This window comes from Pyxicephalus adspersus, chromosome 8, assembly GCF_032062135.1.
Source record: "Pyxicephalus adspersus chromosome 8, UCB_Pads_2.0, whole genome shotgun sequence".
Lineage (NCBI taxonomy): Eukaryota > Metazoa > Chordata > Amphibia > Anura > Pyxicephalidae > Pyxicephalus > Pyxicephalus adspersus.
Window position 1 is genome coordinate 18740289 of NC_092865.1, and position 12241 is coordinate 18752529.

Here is a 12241-nt window from a genome sequence, read left to right on the forward strand (position 1 = left end):
GACTGTGCTGGAGACACAGACAGATCTGGAGACATAGACAGGGGGCTCTGTGTGAGGAAGAAGAAAATACCCTAATGGAGAGGGCTTGAGAGCATTCAGCTCCACAGTGTTCCACAGAAAGAGAGAGAGAGACAAGACTCTTCAGACAAGGTGACTAGTTTTTCTGCATATGGGAAAATGGACTGGTATAGACATGGGACAGCTGAAGATATCTGCTTGTGTGTTTGATTTTTACCCAGCTGACGTTAAGCCTTCCTCTTGGGATGATTTTTGTTGTTTTTTTTGCAATGAAACCCTGATATGGCATCCAGTCCTGCTAGTTGCCTACCATTTGTCCAGCTAATTCCCACAAAATATATATATATATCACAATCATATAAATACATTAAAAAATATCAGCACATATGCCCAATTAGAAAGCTCTACAATGCTTCATCCACCAAAATAGGAATACAGTTTAGATACAACTTGACCATAATAATCAGGAATTATTATTCTGTGTTTCATTTTTCAATGCTTCCTCATAAAGACATAACACATCATATAATAGGATTTATAAGCAAAGTTGACCATATTCATAACACAGTGGGCTTCATACAATGATGAGGCCCGGGCAGAACAGGATAAGATTTGAATATGATTATGGGCCAAATTTTCTTGTTCCCACGATTATAAGTGCGGAATGGCACAATGAGCATTTCTAAATGTTTAAAGATTTGTAAGTGTTCAGTTTAGGACTTGCAGTATAGAACATCTGGCATTCCATATCATACATGGCAAGGTTTAGGTTGGTCATTTGATGCCATGTGTTGCCTAACAACTTGTGAGCACCATTCAGTCCAGTAGTAATGTTCTCCCAGTGTTTGTGTAGGTTTCCCCCGGGTACTCCAAGTTTTCTCCCACATTCCAAAAACATGGAAATTGGCTTCCCTAAAAAAATGACCTTGGACTCTAAAAAAGACATATGACTATGGTAGGGACATTAGATTGTGAGTCGGTTTGAGGGACAGCTAGCGGTATGACTATGGACTTTGTACAGCACTGTGTAATATGTAAGCGCTATATAAATACTAGTTAATAATAATTATATGGGACAACAGAAGAGAGACCTTTAAAGCATTAAAACCTATAAAGATCTGCTTCAAAAACACTTTGTCACATTGTTAATTTATTGATAGGTTTTCTTGAAAAAATAACACCCAGTCACTTACTGACATAGCATTCACACCCTGCTTTTTCTCTGCCATTGGGAAATGCCCAGGATGCAGTACTTGAATGTCCAGCGCCACAGGTCAATGCATTTGAACATGTCGCCCTTATTTTTGCAGTGGTGAAGTTTTTCATCTAGAGGAGGAAAAGCAACCACAGAAGCATTATTTTGCTTCCAAGAACAATGCAGCATCCCCACTACAACCAAATTAAAATGTAACTGTGTGTAAACACTCCTATACAGGTAATAGGAGCAGTTGGGGTACAGCTGAGCATGTGGTACAATGCTGCACTTTACTGCATGTCATAAAGGGGTCCTAAACCCACTGGCCCTAACAGATGTATGGAGCAGTGCAGAACAGGCAATGAATTGGTTTTAATGGGTGGAAGGATTGTCCTTTCAAGACAGTTTGATTTTACCAATCTAGCCATGTGCATATGTAAAATCTTACCATTTTGCACAATAACTTGTTCTTTAATAAGTCAAGATGACATATGCACTTGAATTTCAAATATCAACTCAATGAGGCCCAAATTATTAATATAAACTGCAATTTAAAAAATAATCTGATGTCTCTTAACTGAGATATATTAGCATTATGAAGTCAATTAGAGATCTAAGCTGTTTACAAAAGGCAGTTTGGCCAGCTGCCATAGATTTTCACTGCTGGAGAAAGCATTAATGAGAGCAAATGTCAATTTAACATTGCAGTCAAAATGTGCCGTGACAAAGTGTTCTAAGTGACAAGGAGCAAACAAATGTCCTTTTTTTTAATCCATTATGAAAGCAGAAGGGGAACTGACCTATTTCTTCTTCTGCTCTCCCTAATGAAATTTTAGGTGATTTCCAAGGCCAATAGCTGGTTCAGTGCTTTATTTTAGCTTCATATAACAATAACTTTGTGTTTTGTTCTTCCAGATTATAACTGAGAGGGCAACGTGGTGGCTTAGGGGACACGTGTAACCCCCTCCATGCTGCCTTTGCAATTGACTAGATCAGAAAAAATGAATTTCCATTAGTTATTTCTGATTTATAACACTCAATTTCAATAGAAAGGCAGATAGACTAATGCATTTGAAAAGGTTGTCTGGCCATGGAATTTTTCAATTTTCATATTTTTTTTTTACCTTATACAAATATTAGAATTTTGTTGAATATAAAAAAAATCTGTACAAAGAATTATACATTTCTTTTGACGAAAACCTGGTTTTGTAGTTGCTGATCTCTACTTTTTGTTGCAAGACTGTCTTGCTGATCCAATGGCATTTGGTTTTTGAGCCATGACCTAGAACAAGTTTGCAGATCAGTGGTTCTGGCTTTACTTGCTCAATTTTCTTTCCAGGACATTGACTTTAAAGTATTATAGACAGAGAGATCCAAGAAACTAGCATATTTTGAAGGTGAACAGTAATAGCAGTCTTTAATACAGGTGTCCATGGAAAAAGTAGCATAAGGCTGCTCTGATGTCCACAAAATGTGGAAGTCCCTAACTATAGTCCATGCCATTGTTTTCTGCTGTCCTTACTAGCTATTTTACATAAAGCTCAAAAAAGTCTTATATTATATCCCATATGTAGAGGTACTGTATATGGCAAACATTTTTAGGTGCGTTACCATGCTTTAATTAAATTTTCACTTTAAACAAACTACACAACTGCTTCAGATCCATGTGGCACATTGCTCAGAGCAGTGGTCGCCAATCTTTTCGGACCCACGGACCACTAAATTTACCGGCTCCAGAATGTGCAAGGACGAAGAGCCAGGTGACACTCAAAGGGGAAGAAACTTCCCCCATAGTGACATCATGATGCCAGAACCAGCCCACTCCACCATCGCAGGCTCAAAGTGGGCAGGTTGTGTCCAGAGACAACTCGCCCACTTCACTGAGCCTGCGTTCCCTATAGGGGACATGGTCTGCGGCTCTGGCCGGTGCGCCCCCCCAAAGCAGGGTCCTTCTCCTGACCTCGCTGGGGGTGCACCAGCAACAGCTGTGGACCACCAAAATTTTCTCTCATCATGCTCTCTCCTTATGTCCATATGTTAGGTGTCAGCACATGTGCACTGTAGGAGAGCCTGATTGGCTCCTAATACTTGCCCTATTTTTATTTGTCAGAGTTCCTCTGTGCAGTACAGTTGCATTTAAAATACATTTAATTATTTTTTTAACTGTAGATGATATAATTTGAAGTCTGTCTGAAGTTCAGCTTTAAAAGAATTAAATATAAATGCTTACAAAATACATTTTTGTGGTCCTAAAATCTATTGGAATGGGTTCTTTGATGTTTCTGTTTGTACATAATACATCCTGACATTGCTCAGTGTTTTGCTCTTATAATCCTACCGCAGATGAAGTGTGATGCAGGCATTGAGGCTTTTGATATGCATTACTTCTATACAGGCGGGAGCCGACTTGCCCTCATCTGCTGTACTTTGTTAGGCTGTTATCTTCCCAAAGTACATCTGTTTTGGGAACCGTGTTGTCTTGTTTATTCTACATGCAAATGCAATCAGTGTCTTGGTGCTCCTAGGCTTGTGCACACCGCAGAGTTCAATCTCAAATCTCTTTCCTGTTAAAAAATAAAAATGAAGTTATAGGCAGTGTGGAGTAAAATGCTTGTCTGCAGAAAACAAGACTTTAGAGTACAACAAAAGCAGCAACAGGCAATTTAATGTTTTATTCAAAGTCAAGCTTTAGGCAAGAAGCAAAATACAGAGGTAAAACAGATTATTATTATTATTATTAATAATATTAAACAGGATTTATATAGCGCCAATATATATTGCAGAGCAGTACATTAAATAGGGGTTGCAAATAACAGACAGATACAGACAGTTACACAGGAGGAGGAGAGAACCCTGTCCAGAAAAGCTTACAATCTAGGATATATGGGAACTGTTTTACATTACAAAGGATTGGTAAATCAGTGCAACCAGTCTTTTGGTCCTGTTGCCTCTGCCATATGGCACAGCCACATCCTTCACCTCCAATGTAGCAGGATATTTCGGTCAGGAACATTGGATAGGCCACTGATTGGAACAGAAACAGTACACTGTTAAATCATCATCATTCTGCACCTTCTGCTATCTCCTCAGTATGTTTACTTGGAACATATGCATAATCCCAGTTGGCTTTTATTGCTGTTTTGACCTCTTCAATACTGAATCGTTTTGTATACAGCATTACTGGAAGCTAATAAAATACATTTAGGATGCACCGGTGTCCCCTATTGGTATTCTTTGGATTACATCTCCATAGAGAATTATTTTAATGTAAACACATGCATACCCATTTATTCAAAAGGAACAAGATTACTTGAACCCCATTATCCCCAGCAGCATACACTTGCCCTTCTTTGTGCACTGCTGCTGCATTCATAATGGTAAGCAAAGATAATTGCTATAAAAGGAGCATATAACTCCCCCATGTCACAACCCTGGACCAGGCAGATATTTCCATTTATTCCCAGTGGCTGAATAGAGCAATGGAGGGGGTGGAAGGGAAATATATGCTTCTGTAGTTGTGAACCTGTTGTTTATGGCAAAGCTCAGATTAACTTTAGAGGAAACCTAATTGCCAGGACTGCAAATCTTTTAAAAAGACCAGTTGGGTGGCTGGCAATACTACTGACCAAGAACAAGAAAATGATGCTGCCTAATGCTTCTTCCCAAGGCTTATGTCTTAGTCAAGACAGGGGCCCATCCACTCTCTACAGAACATAACTCAATCTGTACACTGATGAGTTGATTTTTTAAAAAGCATTTAGTCATGCCCCATCAACCCCACTCCTCTCCAGTTTTATTGTGCTTCACCTAAAAGGCTAAAATACATTAGAGCAAAGTGTGTGGGGGGAATACTTGATGATGCTTGGCTCTGTCCACAACATTTTGTTAGGATCTTTAGTGTTTGGTGTGGGGGATTAGCATCAAATGTACTTGCAATGGATAGGTATTTGAAACTTCTGTTTCAATTTAAGGGCCCTTTGCTCACTTTTATTCATATAATACTTCAAAAACACAACTCCAGGTTTTTTCCTAAAAATAAACAGATTTTAGCCTCCTGGCTCTTTGACACTCTCTATGGAGCCGCTGGTCTACCAGACCTAAACTGTGGAGACCTTCTTTCAGCATATAGGCTTCACATAGCCATTCTGCCGGAGCCACACCTGGCTTTAGGATGCAACTCTCCCCAGTATCAAAGGCACGCTCCTTTTTAGCATCAGCCAGGTGCTTCTCAGCAATCCTCATTTCCTGGATTGGAAGTGGGATGGAGTGGCTGACCCACCCATTAGTTCCAGGATCCCAAACAAAAAAAACTATGAATGAAAAGCTATGAATCTTCCAAATTACATTATTGATTCTACCACATTGGATATCCCATACTATTCATGCAGGTATAGTCTAAGCCGGCCATCCTCAACAAAGGTCTTGTGGAAGCCTAGGGTTCTTCTAGAAGTTGCAGGGGGTTCATTGAGCTGTGGCTGGCTGTCCTTCTTTTTGATGAAGTGCCTGCATAGTTCCAGTTTAGAAAAAATCCACTTCGTGAAGACACATGCATGACACCATTGATCTTTTTAACACCATAGCTGTCTATATAGCATAGCACAATGTTTATAATCCTAGAGACCCTCCAGAGGTTTCTAGGGGTCCCTTGAGCAATGAGCAAAGTATGAGTCTCTCTAAGTTTAACTGACACCAATGATCTATAAGGGTAATTGTCTAACCGGCAAGATACATTCTTCCCGCTGACCACCACTACTACTACTGTACTGTGAGCTGTGGATAAAAGTTAGATAAAAGATAAAAGTTAGATAAAAGTTAGATAAAAATCTATAATTATAGGAAGAGGTTCTCTGAAAACCTGAAAGTTGTTTCAAAGAGTTAAAAAGGTCAGGAAAGGCTGGGTTAACATTCTGACCACCACTGTAGGGGAGGCATTTCCCATTTACTTCTCAGGGGTTCCCTAAGACCTTTTAAGGTTTCCTCAGGAGTAAAATGTTTGAGCAAGACTAGTCTAAAATGAAATCAGACATGATGGTCAGTTCACTTACTCTAAGTCAGGGGTGTCAAGCTCTGGACCGCGGGCCAAATTTGGCCTGACACATCCTTTTTTTTGGCCCCCCAAAAAATTCTTAATAGGAATTGCAGCTGGCCCGCAGCTACTGCAATCCATAGTAACAGCCGGCCAGCTGCAATCCATTTTAAGCTGCTGTTCTATAGACCCCAGTACAATGCCTCTACTACATATCCCAGCATCACTCATGTCTCTAGACCAGCGGCCTCTCTGCCTATGCGTGGCCCTGCATTTTATAGACGCAAGTGATGCCGTGTCTATTGAGCAGCAGCCTATACGCAGACCCCACGGAGTTTATACTGACAGGTTAACGCAATAATAAGGATTTATCAGGATTATTATTATCAGGAATTATCATAGAGCTATTGCTATATTATATATTTTTTTACTGTGCCAGAGAATGCAATGTGAAACCAAATGAATGCAGCAATTCATTTGGTTTCACATTGCATTCTGTGGCAAAGTAAAACAATTCATCTCAATAAGAAGAAATAGGAACACATGAGAAGGGCATGCAGTAATATGCAGTGGATTGATTAATTTACATCAATCCACTGCATATTACTGCATGCTCTTCTCATGTGTTCCTATTTCTTCTTATTGAGAATAATTGTTTTTTCAATAAATTTTAAGTTTGGACCGCAACTTGGTCTAAGTTTTTAATTTCGTGCCTCTGTGTTTTTGAGTTTGACACCCCTACTCTAAGTCAATGTATTAAACCAGTGGTCGCCAACCAGTGGTCAAAAAGATCACCAAACAGATCATTGGTGTCAGTCAAAATTTTCTTGTGGACCACCAGCGGGCCACAGAAAAATTACCCTTGTCATTACACATACACATGCAATTACCCTCACACAATCCCCTTCCCTGGCACACTCACTACATAGCTGATCATGTCCCCGTATGGATACAACTCTTGTTGTGTCCACAGCCCTGCGCTACTATCCCCCCAGGAAGTTTAGCAAGCAGGTCTGAGCCTGCCGTGGGAGAGTGGACGGGTTCTGGCATTATCATGTCACTCTGGGGGAAGTTTCTTCCCCTTTGAGTGACACACAACTCCCCGGGCATGCACGGTCCGGATTCTGGACTTGGCGCATGCGCACTCGCTTCTACTACACCCTGCCGGATTTAAAATGATGAATTTAGTGGTCCGTGAGGTCCGAAAGGTTGGTAACCACTGTAATAAACTATTAAAGTCATTGTACTGAGCAGAAAATGTTTGTGAAGTATATACAGTATACAGGTAGTCCCTGTGTTAAGGACATCTGACATACAGATGCCCCCGAGATACGAACGGGAATGTGTGCAGAATGGAGGCTGAAGGGGGTGGTTTGCATGACTTGCAGAAGAAAACTTTTGCTAATCCACAGCTGAGGTTGTGGATGATCTTAGGGGGCTGAGATCTTTCTGCAGCCTCTTGTAACTCATTAATGACCAAGACAATCTCTACAGTTGTTTCTTTTTGCATATAAAAGCACAGAAGTTAATGAATGTCTAGACGTCATAAAGATTTTTTTTTGTTTGGTTTGTGATTAGCTCACAATGAGGATTTTATACAGTAACTGACACCAAGCTGCCTAATAATATGTTGAGACAAACATCTGTCCTAATTGCACTTATTAAAAAAAATGTATTTGTTCCGACTTACATACAAATTCAACTTAAGAACAAACCTACAGTCCTTTTCTTGTATGTAACCCGGGGACAATTACAATAAAAATATATTCATAATATTTATTAATATCCTAGCCAATACCGTAGGGGAGCATAATATATATATTTTATAAATTACGAGAAATTACAAATAAAAGGTTTATGTCCTTCTTAAAAAAAAATCTAGTTACCTGAAACATGCTGATCCTTTGCCTTTGACACTTTTTGGCTCTTACATGGAATAGGGAGGAATACTGATTTATTGGTTGCATGCTTGTTTAAGGTCAGTGACTGTAAATATTGAAGCCAGAGTGGCAGCTAGCATTTAGAATTGTGACATATTTTTTCTTCTGGTGGGGATTCTTTAAAGCACAACTACATAAAAAAACACTATTTGATTTTGGAATCTTGCTATGTCTACCCCTTTCAGACAAAAACATAATAAGAGAATAAAGGTTAGATCCCCTATAAAAAAGGCTATGCTGTCTGCATTTTTGTCACAGTGACAATCACACCACCTATTTTCTTGTTTGGCTGTACACACGAGCTGCTGCCCATAGCATAGAAAGAAGAAACTTTTTGCTTTGGTTCCTGTGATCAAGCTTTTGTATCTGAGCTTTTGTTTTGTAGCCTCAGGGATGTTTCTGCTATTCTTTACCTTTCTAAAAATCATCTCAAGTACTATTAACTAAAACAAGACATCACATTTTTAAAAGGGAATTAGTATTGTTTTGTGGCAATGGAAATGAAATATTATGACTGGTACACAATCTATCCTTCAACTGCCAATTTCTTTACTTGGTCAACAAACCTTGATGGGGGGGGGGGATAAAACAAACTTCCTCTAGAAATATTGGGTTTAGAGAGAAATGTTTCTGTAAGATTCACGTATGTAGCTGCCATTACTATTATTACGCTTTGTGCACAGTTTGTTTATTTTAATTACGTTTACACAGTTATACAAGGTTTAAAATGAAAACTAAAATGAGTGTTCTGATGGCCCAGCGAATAAATAAAAGCATGATATATAACCTTCAATTTCATATACTAAAGTTCCAGTAGGTCCATTGATCTTAGGGTCAATGTTGCATGAAAAAGCCAAACTCCACCTAAAATCTAAAGTTTGGCTGTCTAATGGGGATTACACTTGCTTAAACCCTAACTGAATTTTAGTTTGCTAATGTACTATGTATTATAATCGACCATGCCTACAATATGGGCCTGATTTATGGAAACTCTCCAGGACTTGAGAAGATAGAGTATCATGACAGAACCTGGGTTATCCAGCAAACCTGGAATGAATCTGGTCCAGGACTGAAAACATTTGCTGACTAATAGCAAATGGTTTTTAAGTAATCTATTGCAGGTTTTCTGGTTCACTCAGGTTCTTCCATGATAGTCTATCATCTCCAGACTTGGAGTGTTTTCAAAAATCAAGTCCTGTGTGTGCAAAAGGATTAAGGTCTGGACTCTTTAGTGGCCATTTAATGTGTGAAAATGTTATCTCATTTTCCCCGAACCACTCTTTCACAATTTTAGTCTGATGAATCCTAGCATTGTCATTCTGGAATATGCCTATGCCATCAAGGAAGAAAAAATCCATTGATGGAAAAACCTGGTCATTCAGTACATTCAGATAGCCAGTTGTGGGCCCATAATGTTGCTGAGCCTAGACCTTACCAATTGAAGCAACCCCAGATCATAAAACCACCCTCACAGGCACCCCAGATCATAACGAGGCCCTCAAAGGCACCGCAGATCATAGCACCGCCCCCACAGGCACCCCGGATCATAACACTTCCCCCACAGGCACCCCAGATCGTAACACTGCACCCCACAGGCACCCCAGAACATAACACTGCCCGCACAGGCACTCCGGATCATAACACTGCTCTCAAAGGCACTCCAGATCATAACACTGCCCCAAAGGAACCCCAGATCATAACACTGCCCCCACAGGCACCCCAGATCACAACACTGCCCCCAAAGGTACCCCAGATCATAACACTGCCCCCACTGGCACCCCATATAATAACTCTGCCCTCAAAGGTACCCCAGATCACAACACTGCCCCCACTGGCACCCCAGATCATAACTCTGCCCCCACAGGTACCCTAGACCATAACTCTGCCCTCAAAATTACCCGAGATCATAATACTGCACCCCACAGGCACGCCAGATCATAACACTGCCCCCACAGGCACTCCAGATCATAACACTGCCCCCACAGGCACTCCAGATCATAACACTGCCCCAAAGGAACCCCAGATCATAACACTGCCCCCAAAGGTACCACAGATCAAAACACTGCCCCCACAGGCACCCCATATCATAACTCTGCCCTCAAAGGTACCCCAGATCATAACACTGCCCTCACAGGCACCCCAGATCATAACTTTGCCCCCACAGGTACCCCAGACCATAACTCTGCTCTCAAAGGTAGCCCAGATCATAATACTGCCCCCACAGGCACTCCAGATCATAACACTGCCCCCACAGGCACCCCAGATCATAACTCTGCCCCCCATAAGCATGGTGTCTTTTGGCTATGTATATAACAGTGTATATCTTGTGTATATCCTATTTTCTCAATGAACATCCAGATTCAGTGAAATAACAATCTACTATGCATTTCATATAGTTTATATATGATAACTACTTGTTAGTGCTGCTTTAATGGATTTACATGACAACCCTAATTATCAGTTTAAAAATACGTTCTTGTAAAGAGCAAGTCATTCTCTTCCCAGCAGAGATAATATGTATATAATACACCTCTAGGCTCAGCCTGTCAGTGTTTTGTTTGATGTACGTATCAAACATAGGACAAGATACTGGTACCATAAAAAGACTTCAGCATTGTTCTCTATATTTGGCAACATCATTACTTCTGAAATAAATTTGTAGAACAATTAGTCTATTCCGTCACCCATACATATCACCAGCACAAAACACAAAAGGAAGGAGATAATAGACTCAAAAATAAATGACTGTATCTTAAAAATTTAATGATACCTTTTTTTTCCTTTTACAACGTTGTCAGCAGTGGTATACTGGATTGTCGGGGGCTGAGTTGATGCAGAAGCTAAACTGAATTAATAAGTGAATAAATTAACCCTAACCTCATTAAAAAAATGCAATACCTGCAAACTGCTGCGATTCTGATTAGAAAATGGTTAAAGAAAAAAAATTGATGATGATATAGAAAAGAAAAAGCTGCAGCTTGATACAATTTTCCAAGGTCAGGCCAAATTGCCACTTGACCAACCATTTCATTATATGTATCTGGTGTTTATGTGAGTCAGGACTGTCAGGTCAAGTGGTTCTGGGAAGGCAGAAGTGTGTTCTGGTACTCTGAGTCACTGATGTAAAAACAGGTTTGCGTCTACGCTGTTTTTTCCTGGAGCAGGTGTTCCATCCAAGGGTTCTTTCATCATCGCTTCCCACGTAAGGATTAGTAGCTAAATGGTAACTGTACTGATGTATTATTCTCACAAAGCCCTAAAGGCCAAAGATACAGCATATTGATTGGTTTTTATAAACTCATACTGGTTTCGGGAACTACCATAATTGATATCACGATGTCCAGCTAATTTGCTTTATTATTTACTGATAGAGTTGGAGGAGGTTATACTGACCATTTTTAATCAGGTTCCTTGGAATCCCAGGTTTTCCAGAGATTGCTAGGGGTTCCTTAAACTGTGGCTGATTGACCTCTCATTTGATGATGCCTACACAGTTTGGGGGCCAACACCACTTGGTAGGACCAGCTGTATCACTCCAAGATCAGGTTCACTCCTGACTCTACATTGAGCAATTTCGGTGGTTCCCCAGGGGTGGCACCTTGCCAGTTGCCTGAGGACTCACATGGCAGGGATTGTTCTTAAGGAACCAGGCTCTGCATATGTAACAGCTGGAAGCAGTGAGTGGTACTAGTATTGCTCACTGCTACCCCTATTCATTCGCTATGGGACTGCCACAAGGAGGCAGTTCTGGGCGTGAGGAAGCAGTAGACATACTAAAACCTAACTGTCAGCCTAAAGATGTTTTTAGTCTATAAAGCTGGTATCCTAGTCAAGGGGGCATTATTTTCACTGGCCACTAATTTAGGAGGCTTTTTTCCCCACTGACCCAACTAAGCAGAGGTTTCCCAAGACCTAAAACATTATTTGAAGGGTTACTCAAAACCTGAAAATTATTTCAAAGGTTTCTTAAGTGTAAAAAGGTTGGTAAGGTTACACTAAACATTTTCCAGTATTGGCCAATCCATTAGGCTCATGTGGGTGTTCCATTCCTTCCCCATTCAC

The 12241-nt window shown here is 40.3% G+C and overlaps 1 protein-coding gene across 2 annotated transcripts in view; it reads left to right on the top strand.

Annotated features, from left to right (window-relative positions):
* Window positions 1–12241, top strand: part of SHISAL2A (shisa like 2A) — a 53396-nt gene that overhangs the window by 12476 nt on the left and 28679 nt on the right. The window lies entirely within an intron of this gene.